This window comes from Octopus sinensis, linkage group LG1 (genome assembly GCF_006345805.1).
Source record: "Octopus sinensis linkage group LG1, ASM634580v1, whole genome shotgun sequence".
Classification (NCBI taxonomy): Eukaryota; Metazoa; Mollusca; class Cephalopoda; order Octopoda; family Octopodidae; genus Octopus; species Octopus sinensis.
In genome coordinates this window covers 182,926,829-182,940,309 of record NC_042997.1, presented here as the reverse complement: position 1 = coordinate 182,940,309, position 13,481 = coordinate 182,926,829, and the positions used below count along the sequence as shown (strand labels likewise).

At 34.9% G+C, this 13,481-nt stretch overlaps 1 protein-coding gene across 3 annotated transcripts in view; it reads left to right on the top strand.

Annotated features, from left to right (window-relative positions):
- The first annotated feature begins 830 nt into the window (after positions 1-830).
- LOC115227248 (V-type proton ATPase 116 kDa subunit a1) overlaps positions 831-13,481 on the top strand; it is a 52,979-nt gene continuing 40,328 nt past the window's right edge. The window contains exon 1 of one of the 3 annotated variants that reach the window (XM_029798161.2): positions 831-981. The gene's annotated coding sequence lies outside the window, so the exon portion shown is untranslated. Of the gene's footprint in view, positions 982-7,053; positions 7,075-7,999; positions 8,096-13,481 lie in introns of those variants that run through there. The other 2 variants (XM_036507440.1, XM_029798210.2) reach the window with 2 other exon arrangements.

The window sequence follows — 13,481 nt, the reverse complement described above, 5'->3', positions numbered from 1 at the left end:
AAATTAGGTCCTTGAATAATTGTTTGATCAAACTTTTCAGTTGATTTTCGTTCTCAGGACGCCACTCCTCTTGAATTCCCCACCTCACTTTGTTTCCTCTACATAACTCAACTCTACTGCGGTAGACATTAACTTGTTGATATTCTACAGCCTTGACAATATCATAACCATGTCACTACTAAGTATATAGTGCAGAACTTACATTTGTACATAAACTTAGTACTTTTTATTGACATATTCCTAGGACAAAATCAAACAAATGTCTGACCTCGTTCTGTTTCTCCGAGCTTTAATAAACTTCTAATTTTAATTACAATTAATTACAATAATTATTTAATAACTTCACTTTTTTAAAAGGCGATGATTTTTCTTTTAGTTTTCATCGAATCTTATTCGCCCAGGTTTACATAGACTGATCTTCCATTCCAAATACAATTCAGAAAACTATGCTAATGTTTTAACGAACGGTAGTTAAAAAAAAAAGGTTAAAGTTCAGGGATCGAGATACATTTGGTTAAATTAGATTGGACACATATAACATTAGTCCGATAAACGTAGGCATGCACAGATAAATCTCTTAAAAAGAAGGAAAGCAATTTTATTTGAAGGTAACTTATCGACATAAAACTTTAATTAAAGTCGCGAAAAAATTCGTAGAAGTTAGTTTTAAATAATTCTAAATACATATATATATATATATGTATAAAAACAATGTAATTTTATCAAAGAAAGCCGCCCCCACCCACTTAAGTCGTTACATTTAAACACTAAACGAGCAAGTATTTATAAGTTTTCTGAAGCCCTTAATTTTACGGATGTAAATTTATGTCCTCATTTCAAAGAATTATGTTAAATAAATAGACCTCGAAACCATCCCTATTTGTTTATCAGCTTTTCAATGATGTCATAGGTCAAAGTTCGGATGACACTTATCATGTGATAAATTAGTCGGCTAAAGGGGTGTCACAGGAACTGTTTATGGTAAGTTCGAATACTATTTTGTTCATTTTAGCTTCTTTAGACGAGATTAAATTAAAACAAAAGATTTTGTTATAACAAATGATTTAGTCTGAAATATTTAAAGTGTAATTGTGTATATATTAGCAGAGAAATAGTCTTCTTAAGCTTCCAAACACTCCGTTTTCTGAAAGATTTTGTGCTTCTAAAATTTATGTGCACAGATGTCGAAACTAGTACAATAGATGTGTTAATATATTCTTCGTATTGTTTTTCGTTGAAAAAAGAATGAAATAATCGATACTATAGTCTAGCTCGCCTTGTTTAATTCGGTTTTAACGACATTCTTAATGTAATGTATTCATACCGAGAAATGCAAGGTGTTTAAATAGTAAACGAAGTTGTACACCGAAGTAAACAATGTAATCGACACTTCTTTCTTTTTCATTTAATCAAAAGTCTGGAAATTATAGACTGAATGTTTCTTCCAAAAGTCTTTGTGTTAAATAATAATACTCATTATAATTTTCCGTTAATTATTGGAAAATGTACTACAACTTCATAAGACTTTTAATACAGCGACGTTATGACATATTAAGCTTTATTTATTGTCCGGAAATTTCGTTCGAATTCTTTCTTTTAAAGTTACTGAAAGCAACAGTAACAGAATAGTAGATACTCTTTTATTGAAATAGTTTTATAAGGATTGTTTAAAATTATAACAGGCATTGCATTACTTGTACGCACACACGCAGCGCTTGTTTCTGTTTTGATTATTATTTGTTTTAATTTACTTATTATTGTGTGGTGTGTTAATGATATTTATGATATCTAAAAGTATTAAAATCTTGGTGAGACCTTAATACTTTTACTGGCGGTGATCCAGTGTGGTCACGGCTTTGGGGTTGAAACGTATTAAAGGATTATTATAATTGCACTCTATGAGAATAGGGAAGAATCGCTTGCTTTTGATTGTGTGGTCCAATTTTAGATTATATATACGTGTTTTATTATATCAGTTGAACTATAATAAAATCAAAGATGTCAACCGCCTATTTCATACGAAGAATGTTTAAACTATATGAAATTTAAATAGCAAAAGAGAAAATTAAATGGGGCGGTGGTTGTAATAAATAATAAACAACTGTCCTCCCCCCCCCTCATGCCATCGGTAGCACTATGTCAGGGGAGGTAACTGTTGAAATATGCCGGTTTTTGAGCATGGTGGTCAAAACAATTAAATGACTAACACCAGCTAGAAATACGGGATAGTAGTAGTTTCTTTTGTAATTAAATTATTATTTAAAGAAAAAAAAAAAAAACCTCTGGTAGTGCTAAATAGATTAATGATAACACAAGTGGTTTTTGTAATTACTTGTACTTCGTCAAATTTCAGCGAATATTCATTCAGTTCGACGGCTGCGGAAGAATTATATTTTTCCATTTATGCCGTGCTGCGGCCATGGAGAATATTTTTGGTGCAGCGAAGAATGAAATTTTGTGTTGTTATTGATAATTTTTTGCGTTGTTCTTCTCTAAGATAGGAGGGTGTGATTAATAGGAGATTTGGCTGCCATTCGTAGCAGGTCGAATACGCCCCATTCAGGAAATAAAATAGAAATTATTTAATATTTTTGAATTTAAATACAAGAACAGGTAGCACAAAAAAAAAAAAAAAATAGTAGGAAAGTGAAAGGTAAACAAATGTTAGTCGTATGCACGCTCACACACACACACACGTGTGTGTATCTATATATTTAATATGCACGTCTGTTTTTCATTTGTTTACCTTTTGCTTTTCATTATTTCTGTGTTGTTAATTGCTCTTGTATTCCATGCTTAAAATCTCAGCAAACGCATTTTCACAATATCGATTATTAGCGATCTTTTATTCATTTTTCTTTTAGTGTAATATGTTCTATTTTGGCCGCCATCTTATATGTATTAAGTTCGAAAGATCACCAAAATATCCTCTGTGGCAGACAATCACATTGGTTACAGTACATCATAAAAATAAACCTTCCTCGGTTGCTAACTGAGATTAGCTCGACAAAGTGAAAGTACCATATTAGAAAAACAGAAAAAAAAAATTTACGCTACCAGAGCATATGCCAACTTGCCCGCTTTGTCACCCTAGGTCATCCTCAAACTTGACCTTCAACTCCATCAGCCATGATACTGTCCTCAGCTCAGTAAGAGAGAAGACCCCACAACTCTGTTCACACTGGGCATTGATGACATCACCAAGATGGGCGTCAAGCTAGACCTCAATGCTTGGTATCTCGATGATGCTTGTTTGGGGGAGACCTCAGCCCAGGGTTCTTGCCATTGCTAACTTGATGGTTGGGGAGCTTGGTTGCTGGGGTCTCCAAGTAAACAGCTCCAAATGTGAGCTCTGGATCCTCAACCACCCGGCTTCTCAACATCAAACAACTATTGATCTTTTTGCAGAGTCCTTAAATTCCATTGCAGTTCCTCCCCCATTGGCTTGGTGCTCTCTAGGTGCCTCAATCACTGACCTTGCCTTTGAGTCCATCTTCCAGTTGAAGGTGGCTGTCTTTGAACAATTGCTGGAAAATAGTGAAGATATCGAACCCCATCAAGGTGTTTTCATACTTAAGAATTATCTCTCGATCCTGAAGCTTCTATATTTACTCAGAATGAGCTCATTTTACTGATTCCCATCATACCTCCAACACTTTGACAACCTAATCTTTGAGAGACTTGAATGCTTAGTCAATGTCAGATTCTCTCCAACGTCATGCGATCAGGTTACATTGCTTAAGCGATTTGGAAGTCTTGGTCTTCATAAGTGTTTGTCCCTCTCTCTACCCTGCTTCCTTTCCTCCACCCATACCTGCTTCACCCTGGTGAGCAACATCCTCTCCTCTCCAACATGGACCAGTTCCAACAGAGAGTTGGATGAAGCTTTCCAACACTGGAGAGAACTGGGCTTGTCTACTCCTGATAAGGTGGAGAACAGTCGGCATCAGAGAGCTTGGGACAACATAATTTTGAAGGCCACCTTTGACTCCCTCTTCATCCCGTCAGACCAGTTTTCAAGGTGCCATTTACTGTTTGCTAGCACCAAATACTCAGGTGACTGGATTGATGCCATCCCTGTGGCTAATGTTGGTGGCCTACTCAGCCCGGACGAACTTTGTGTATTCATTGCCCTTAGAGTGGGAGCTGATTTAAGTATGGGTTTGATCTGTCATTGTGGCAGGCTCCTTGATTCTGCAGGCCTCCATGGCCTTTCTTGCCGCCTGAATGCTGGTCACTTCGCATGACATACAGATTTGAACCTGATACTCAAGGGGAAAAATGTTTGGTTTTTACTTGCAAGCAAGAGGCAACTATAGATAAGTTTTGTCTTACTTTTGTCTAATGAAGCCTTCTGGTCAATTGACAGGTATTTTCAAATGGGTCAATAACATGAATTTTGATGATTAAGCTAAAGTGTTTCGTGCTGCTATAAGCAAACAAATGTTATCTTTTGATATTTAAACTTAAAACGCTGAGCAACAAAGTGGAACAAACTGAAAACAAGTTCAGTAAATCAGTGACAAATAAACAAAATAATAATTAATTATTAATAATTGGCAATTACTAAAAATCCAATAAAATGAAACAGGTGTTTTTTCCTGTGAAGCTAAAATTTTATGTAATGGAAATTTAAAACCTGAACTGTCAGTTCTCTGGCTAGTTTTCTACTTTATGTCATGGGCTTCAGATTAAATGTCTTTTTCCCTATTCAGTTTCTTGATGTGAAGTCAGCTAATTAAAGTATATTAGCCCTCAATTTAGTTCATATTTAACAGAAAAAAGCAAAACAAAACAAAAAACAAAAACTTATTTCACACAAAGATCTGACTGGCCTGGTGCAGCCTTCGGGCTTGCCAGATCCCAGTTGTACCGTCCAACCCATGCTAGCATGGAAAGCGGACGTTAAACGATGATGATGATGATGATGATGATTTTCTTGCACCAGTTATCTTTGTTATAATTTCATTATGGATTATTACCAACATTGCCTACTAGTTATCTTTCCCTTTGATTCCTTGAACTTCTCTTTAGTTTATTTTGCATTGTTTATCATCATTTCATGTTCTCAAAGACTGAAAAATTTACCAAAAATTCTTAGTGAATTGAAGTCAGACTTCCTTATTTGACAGGATGCAAATTCATTTTGTAAGATTAACTTTTAATTTCTTGGAAATTATCTTCCCCTTTCTTTGTGAGTCATGAACAATTGTTGCTGGGATTTCCATTACTTGTCAGGTGTTCATAATACCAGTCTAAACTTAAGTAAATATTGTGAAATTTGAGGTTGAATTGAATTTTTCCAGTTCAGAAGGAAATATCAGTCAAGAATTTTTTGACATATAACATTCAGTGCATCTTTTAAATTAAGGATGTTAATGTGACAATGAGAAGTTTATTCTGATATATTCATGTGTGTGTGAAAGAAAATAAGGATTAAAGAAAATCTCCCCAAAACTGTTCATATTAGAATCAAAGTTTTACTATTTAGCCATTAACATTACATCAAGCCATACTCATCTTTCTGTTGGTCTGAATTTGACGGCTGTTTCTGGCTTCTTCCCTAAATCCACTTGATTAAACCTGCTTCTCATTCAATCAATGCTATAGTATTCTGCACCTGTTATTCAGTTTAGTTTCACAATTCAGACACTTTTAAACACTTTTCCTTGGTTATTTTACTTTCAATTCAACTTAACCATAACCAGTTATCTGCCTCTATTCTCAGCTAAGAAGATGTGAGGGCTATGATCATGTCCCCTTTTTGTCTGATGGAGTATAATTCTTAGATTGTGTACCTGAATGTATGAATTGTATTTTATTTAGTGACTTCTAAAGTAAGAAAAATTGCAAAATATTTTTACTTTTAGCTTGAAAAGATAAAACTTTGAAATTCTCTCTATATTGATGAAAAGCAGGTTTTATTGCTTGAATATAGTAATTTTAGCTTTTTATTTTGGTAAGGTGGGCCTCAAAGTGTTATCTAGTCAAATTATAACAGTAGCACACTGCAGGGGGTGGCAATTTTATGTATAAGAGTATGTTATGTTTAAGGAAGGGGTGGCCAAAACTCATGCTGTGCCACAGAATTATAGAACAGTGTTTAATGATATCTGATGAACTTATCTCATATTGTCTGTCTGTTCCTTCTCCTTCTCTCTTCCTTTCCCTCTCTCTCCCCTCTCTATTTTGCAAATTTGAGCACTGTGTTAGATTCCATTCTGTACAATAGTCAAGCGCCTCCTGTAGATTTGGGCTGATTAGAATTTGGTTGGCGGAAAGGAGCTTGTCGTGTGTGTGTGTTTGTTTGTTTACCTCCTTAAACCAATGTTGTGTTTATTTTGTGCTGTTTATGTCTAGTAACTTAACGGTTTGTTAGAGATTGAAAATATAAGTATCAATGTGAAATATGTACTGTTATGTTGGGCTAATCATTGAAGGCAGTGCCTGTGCATGGCCATGGTATAACTGAGGCATCTATCTACCTATCCACCCCACTATCAGGAAAAAAATTACCTCTTTCCTTCATTGGACTAAACTTTCTAGGTGATCTTTAGCTTTGTCATCACACATATTTACTATGTCAGTTGCTTATCTACTTCTAACCTGCAATGTTTGCTTAGCAACTCTTCCATTTCTTGTCAGGTGTTCATAATACCAGTCTAAACTTAAGTAAATATTGTGAAATTTGAGGTCGAATTGAATTTAATATATCGCAATGAAATGTGATATATAAAAATTTATCTTGCTAAATTTGAAATATCTAAAATGTTATATATTTTTCTTTTGTTGCTCTTCCATTGAATTTTCTTCCACCTATAACTATTCTCAGTTTTCGTTATACTTCCCTCTCATCCCTTATTTTTTGATTAATGTTTTTTCTTTGTTGCATAGCTGTGTGGTTAACAAGCTCACTTGGCAGCCTAGTAGTTTTGGGTTCAGATCCACTGTACTGTGCCTTGGGCAAGCATCTACTATAGCTCCAGGCCTTGTGAGTGAATTTCATAGGTGGAAACTGTGTGGAAGCCCATCATGTGTGTGTGTGTGTATATACACACACACACACACACACGTGTGTGAGTGCATCTTTCTTTGTGTCTGTGTTGGTTTCCTCTCCTAGTTGATAACTATTTATGAACTGGGAGTGATGGGCAGATGTCCTGTAAATTAGTGGTTCAGCAAAAGAGACTGATAAAAGTACTAGATTATAAAAAAATGAGTACTAGGGTATATGTGTTTGGTTAGTGCCCCAGTATGGTAGCAACCCAGTGACTGAAACAAGTAGAAGATAAAAAGGTATATTTCACATAAAATTGGGGCTTGAATATAGATAATTTATTTACAGTCTTAAACACAGTTTAAGCGATCTCATAGATTAGATTGTTTGCCTTCATGCTTTGAATACTAAACCTCTTGAAAAGTAAAATAATCCACCTTAGAAATGATCTTAACCTTTTAACTGCTAAATTAAATTTCATGGTCATTTTAGTAATGATCTTAAATATCTACCAAAAATTGAATTGGTATTTTCTGCAGGTTATATTGCTTCAATAAACTTGATGTGTCTCAACAAAAAAATAGTTTCAAACATGACATTCCTCAACAATAAAACTGCATTTTGCAGTTAAGAGTAATGGAATTTTGAGTGGATTTATCAGATTCCTGTTGTAATAGGTTAACTGACAAAGCATTTAAGATTTATTTTTTTATTCTTAAACACTGATCTAATAGCATCAGTGCTTGAGGGTAAAATTTAATTTTGTCTTTTAACTTAGCATTGTCTGTGGTTTATTTTCATCAATAGCTATAATTGAAGTTTTCTTTATTCAATGTTGTTCATGTAAATTCCATTCTCTACTAATGTTGCTATACGTTTGGCCTACATGCGTTTTCTTAACAAGTCTGTTACTCTAATGGGTTTTCCTAACATAATTGAAATGTTTCTTTTCATACAATCATGTACAGTTCTGTGTCCTTTGTTATTTAAGCCAACATATTAAACGGTTTTCCCACTATCTAGTTGTCACAACAAGCTGTTTAGGAAGGTGCTTCAATTACTTTTATAATCTTTGGAGAGCGTCAGGCCAACGTTCAGGTTGTATTTTAAGCATTTCTGTTTTCTTTCTAATTCAGAAAATGTATTTCCAATATAGATTTATAATTTTTCTATTTTCCATTCTCTAATTTTTAAGATTTCAATTTTGTTTGCTTATTTCAAACAATAGGGTCATCGCATAAATAATGCAGTTTTTTTAATGCTTCTTTTATTTTTCAGAATTAAGATAAACAAGGTTCTTTTCTAATCTAAAATATACTCTCCTTCATTTTCTATAATGCTCTTCCATCTATCTGGTAGACTTACAAGGCCCCTCTTCCAAAATTCACTTGTCCGTGATGAAAAATACTCCTCCAGTACTGTTCTGATCTTGTTTACAGAATTCATATTTTTTCTGTCCAAATGATTTTGAAGACTGCGGAATAAATGATAATCAGATGGGGCAATGACTGGCGAATATGGTGGGTGGGGCATTGTTTCCTGCTGAAACTGCTCCAGCCTTTGGAATGTCATCCTTGCTGTACGTGGCTGAGTATTATCCTAATGGAAGAACACCTTTTGTTTTGAAACCAAAGATGGTTGTCTTTCTTCTAGCACCGACTTAAGTTGCTCAAGCTGCTTGTAGTAGTTTGTTATTGTTTGGTTTGGTTTTAAAAGTTCAACATATCCTCCCAAACAGATAACAACACCTTACGTAGGTGAAAACCTTTAGCCTGGGGTGCAGGTGTTTCTCCTTTCCCTGCCTATTGTCTTCAGTACTTGACATTTTTATAGAGAACCTATTTCTCATCATCAGTCACTACTTGGTAAAAAAAAAGTTATTTCATATGACATGACAGCAAAGAAGAGCACATGTTCACTCTCTGCGCGTGATTAGACTCGGAGGAACCCATTGACCCAGTTTGTTGACTTTTCTGATGGCATGCAGGTGTTGATGAATGGTTGAATGATCAAATCTAAGCTTCTCTGCTAGTTCCTCAACAGTTATGATAGGATTTTGTTCCACTAGGGTTTGCAGGATGTCCTTGTCGAGCTCTACAGATCTTCCCTTCCAGGACGAGGCTCGTCTTCTAGGCTGTAGTTTCTGGCTTGGAATTTCTGGGACTGCCATTGACACTGGCTTATGCTTATTGTATGATCCTCATATACTGCATTAATATTTCCTCGCACTTTCTGTTGTGTTGTTGCTTTTATTGAATTCAAAGCAAAATATGCCGAATATGCTCCTTTGTCACTTCCATTATAGCTTTAAAAAATAATTGTTAAAATCGAACTGCACTGTTAAAACTCGTACTAGAAACAAGAACAAGGTAAAATTACTACCTGCAAGTTGATGCAGGTAGTTTATCCCGTCCCCCTCCAACTTTTAGTTCATGCAATAAAAAAAAAACGGCATTATTTATGGGCTGACCCAATACATTGAGCTGTTTGAATTTGGAAAATTCCAAAAGTTTTAATTTCATGGATTTATTTTAATTTTCAAAACATAAAATTCTTCTCAAAATTCTTCCTATTATTAAAACAGTGGTAACTTGCAACTGTTATTAAAAAATCGACCAACTTTACATTTTCATCCTTTTCAGGCGTTGATAAAAAAGGCATCAGTCCTAGGCAATAGATTGATAGAACTGTTAGAGCAAAGGAGGAGATTCCTTGCAAAATCTGCTCTGGCTTATTTTATTCTGACAGTAGTTACCTGTGATAGCACTGGTGCTGAGCTGTATTCACAAGGTCCTTGTCTTGGACATTGTCAATAATATAGAGAGGGGAACTGCCAGTCTTCTAGCTCCATCCCCAATATTACTTGCTCAAACTTGTGCACACAGATACAAATGTATGGTTAACTCTGACTGATGGAATGAACCCGACTGCCTATATCTAGATAATGTAGTTCTAGAGACTATGGATCTTAAAAACAAAATAATAAGTCCCAAATGATTAATATGATGGAGCATTCTTTATCATAAGTGCTCTGCTAGTTGCTCTGAGGTTAAGCAACATTAAAAATAACATTAAAAATACATATTAAAAATAAATATTAAAAATACACATTAAAAATAAATATTTCTTTTATATTGCAATTTGTGCATATAAACTGTGATTCAATATTATTGGGAATTTTAAATGTTACATAAAAGCTGTTTAAAGGTTTTTATAACTCTTCATACTATCCTTGTCATTTGTATGAAATTAAGACTCTATATATTTTCTAAGAGGAAAAAAAAAGATTGCAATAACAAATCTAAGGAAAATAGGTGCTGTATTTTAGATTTACTCTGGTATATTTAACTGTTTTGTTACCAACCTGCTGGACAGGTTGGCTCTCTTCCTAAAATATTAACTTTCAGATCACTTTTAAAGTGATCTGAATTAAAATCTTTCATCAAAATTTAATGCTAATTTATGTTATAAACATCCCCAGGCAATTGTCAAGTCTACTGTGCTTTAAGGTGGTATAGTATATATCATCACCATTTTAACCCTTTTAAAATGGTTGACGTAAATTTATACATGCAATGTGCATGCTTTAAATCAGTCAACATAACTATATACTACCTGACTTAAAACCTGTCGCCTGAGTTAGTCCCACTCCACCTGCCAACTGATAGGCTGATTAGATATTTCAGATCTTTTTGTTTATCGAAAATTTTAAAATTTGGTACATTAATGTAGTTTTCCGAGCTGAATTGCTGGAGTTATTTCACTTTTTCCACAAAAATGTTTTAAAAAAGTTATAGAGGTTTAAAGTTTGATAATTTTCATCCATTCAGGAAACAGGACACGGGAGCTGTCATTTTGTGCAATACTGCACATTTTGTCAATATCCTAAAAATAGCACTTGTCAATATCCTGAAAATAGAAACCATAAACAAATGAATTATGCATGACATGTAACTTTTTCATTATAACTTTATAACTTTATTATTATTTGGAATTTTCAGAAAATTTTTGCGAATTTGTATTCTACATGCTGGACTTCATACAATTATGCTAAAGATAAAAAAATTGTGGGGCTGCATGATTTAAGGCTTATTTAGCTGTTATTTTTAGCACACTTCACAACCACCTCAATGGCAAAAAAATGAGCAAACAACACGTATTTTGTAGTTTTAAGTATTCAGTATGCATTTAATGCAATGAATAGCACATTACAAATTAAATATTTCTCAAAATAAGAAGCTCATAGCACAAACTTAAAATATTTATCCCAAAATAAAATAGCACACTGCAAATTAAATATTTTTAAAAATCAAACTTCTCAACAATCTTCCCAGGACCACCACCATTAACTGGATAACAGAGTAACTCCTCCACACATACTTCCTTAACATCACTGTTATAATCAACAGCCGTGCTCCTCCCCAGTTCTTCAACACAAAATTGGACTGAAATCAATTCCTTTACCCATGAGTAAAGCATGAATGTGTCTGTGGCTTACGATTGGTTAAAATTACTCAAAATTTTCAAACTTTAATAGCTAATAACTCTTTATTTATTGATTTATGGCAAAAATGATTTTTATGGTATTGATTAGTCTATAAAAGTGTATCATTACATTAAATATGAAATCAGTTCAAACAGAAATTGACGCTGGCAGTCAAACAGAAAAGACCCAGTGTTTCAGGTAAATATTTACAACCCGATAGGCCAGTCCTGCCATTCTGGCTCTGTCAACTTTGTCCTTGCATCCTGTTTCATTGAATTTACAGTTATCGTGTCCTACCACTTTGGCTCCACCAACTTCATCATTGCGTCCTGTTTCGTTGAATTTATGGTAGTCATGCCAAGCTACACCACCTCACCAGTTGTTTCTTCTGGTTTGTACGATGACTCAGAGAGTATTTTCCTAGTTCAGAATCAGATGATTCCTATAGCGATGATGATATTTTTGTGAATCACAGGTCCAGGTGGGCAGCAGTGAATGGCCTTGGACAACAGAATATTGTGTGGCAAGCAAGAGACAATTTCATCCGATGGCATGGGTTTATTGGTACACCTGGCATAAAGGCCAACTTTGAACATGGAAGTTCGCCATTGGAAATCCTCCACAAGTTTTTGACGGATGAAATGTTCCAATATATAGCGGATGAAACAAATGACTATGCTGAAAACCATCCCCAGCAGGTCAGACCTGGGCATGGTGGTGTCCACAGGGGACAAAATCAAAGTTCTGCTTGCCCTGTTGATATTGATGGGTATCGTGAAGAAACTGACCCTGGCATCATATTGGAATCGGGATCCAGCCTTGTCGACACTTTTGTTGAAAAGAAGCATTTTTCATCACACATAACAATACGAGGCAAAAATAGTTTGCTTTTATGCTGTTACAGCAAAGAACAGCAAGTTTCAAGATGACGTGTCATTTGATGCTCATTCAGTTCATGTGGTACCCACTTGTTCAGCTTCTTTACCTTGCTGATTTGTTTCAGAAGGTCCAATACAGCTGGAATCAAAACATCAAACCTTGCTGTAACTCATGTATAGTTTGAGATGTATCTACTTCCATTACAGTTTTCAGCTCATCATTATCCACCTTGGTCCCAGGTCTACCACAGGGCTGCTTTCCAAGAGTAAAGTCACCAGACTGGAACTTCTCAAACCATCAATGTACAGTGTGCTCATTTGCCACATCTTCACCAATCACCTCATTGAGATTTCAAACTGTCTGGGATGCATTGGTTCCATGACGGAACTTATATTCATAAACAACATGGATTTTTGATCTCTTCATGGGTTCACAAAAATATAATATAATCAGACACTATGAATTGCGTTTCGAAAAGTGATGTAACTTTTCAATGTTGTAAAACAAAGAATTGTCATGATAAAACATTAGAGTCAACAACTGTCAAATTTGCTGCATAAGAAAATTGGACATTTCATTCTTAATGGCCTGATAGATACCATTGTTCACAATGTGATATGCCACTGTGTGTGGTACTCTGTTTTGGACTCTACCACACTAAAGTCAGTTTTTGAATTCACGTGATTCTAAATACACAAAGTTGATCTGACTTCTGCTGTCGAGTGATCTTATTCACTCTGCTAACTTTGGTACTATTTAGCTGCTGTGATCATATAAGACTAGAATCTCTACATATATTTTGTGATAACAATTACCTCAGCCGCTCCCTGTCTGAAGATCATCCCTTCCCACTTTATATTTCCACTAATAAATACTTTCTGTGCTTCCTGTTATATATCCTTCTCCTCTGAGCTACATCTTTGGACTTTCACATTTCATTTTTAACACCCTCTCATATCTGCTATCTTTCTCAACATACTTTCATATCTGCCACCAGCAGCTCCTTTCATCCTCTACTCTCTAAACCCACCTCTAGATACTTCTGACTTCTATCTCTGTCACTGTATATCTCTCTCTCCTTCTACTCTCCCATATTGCATGAACGTCCTGCACAGGCAT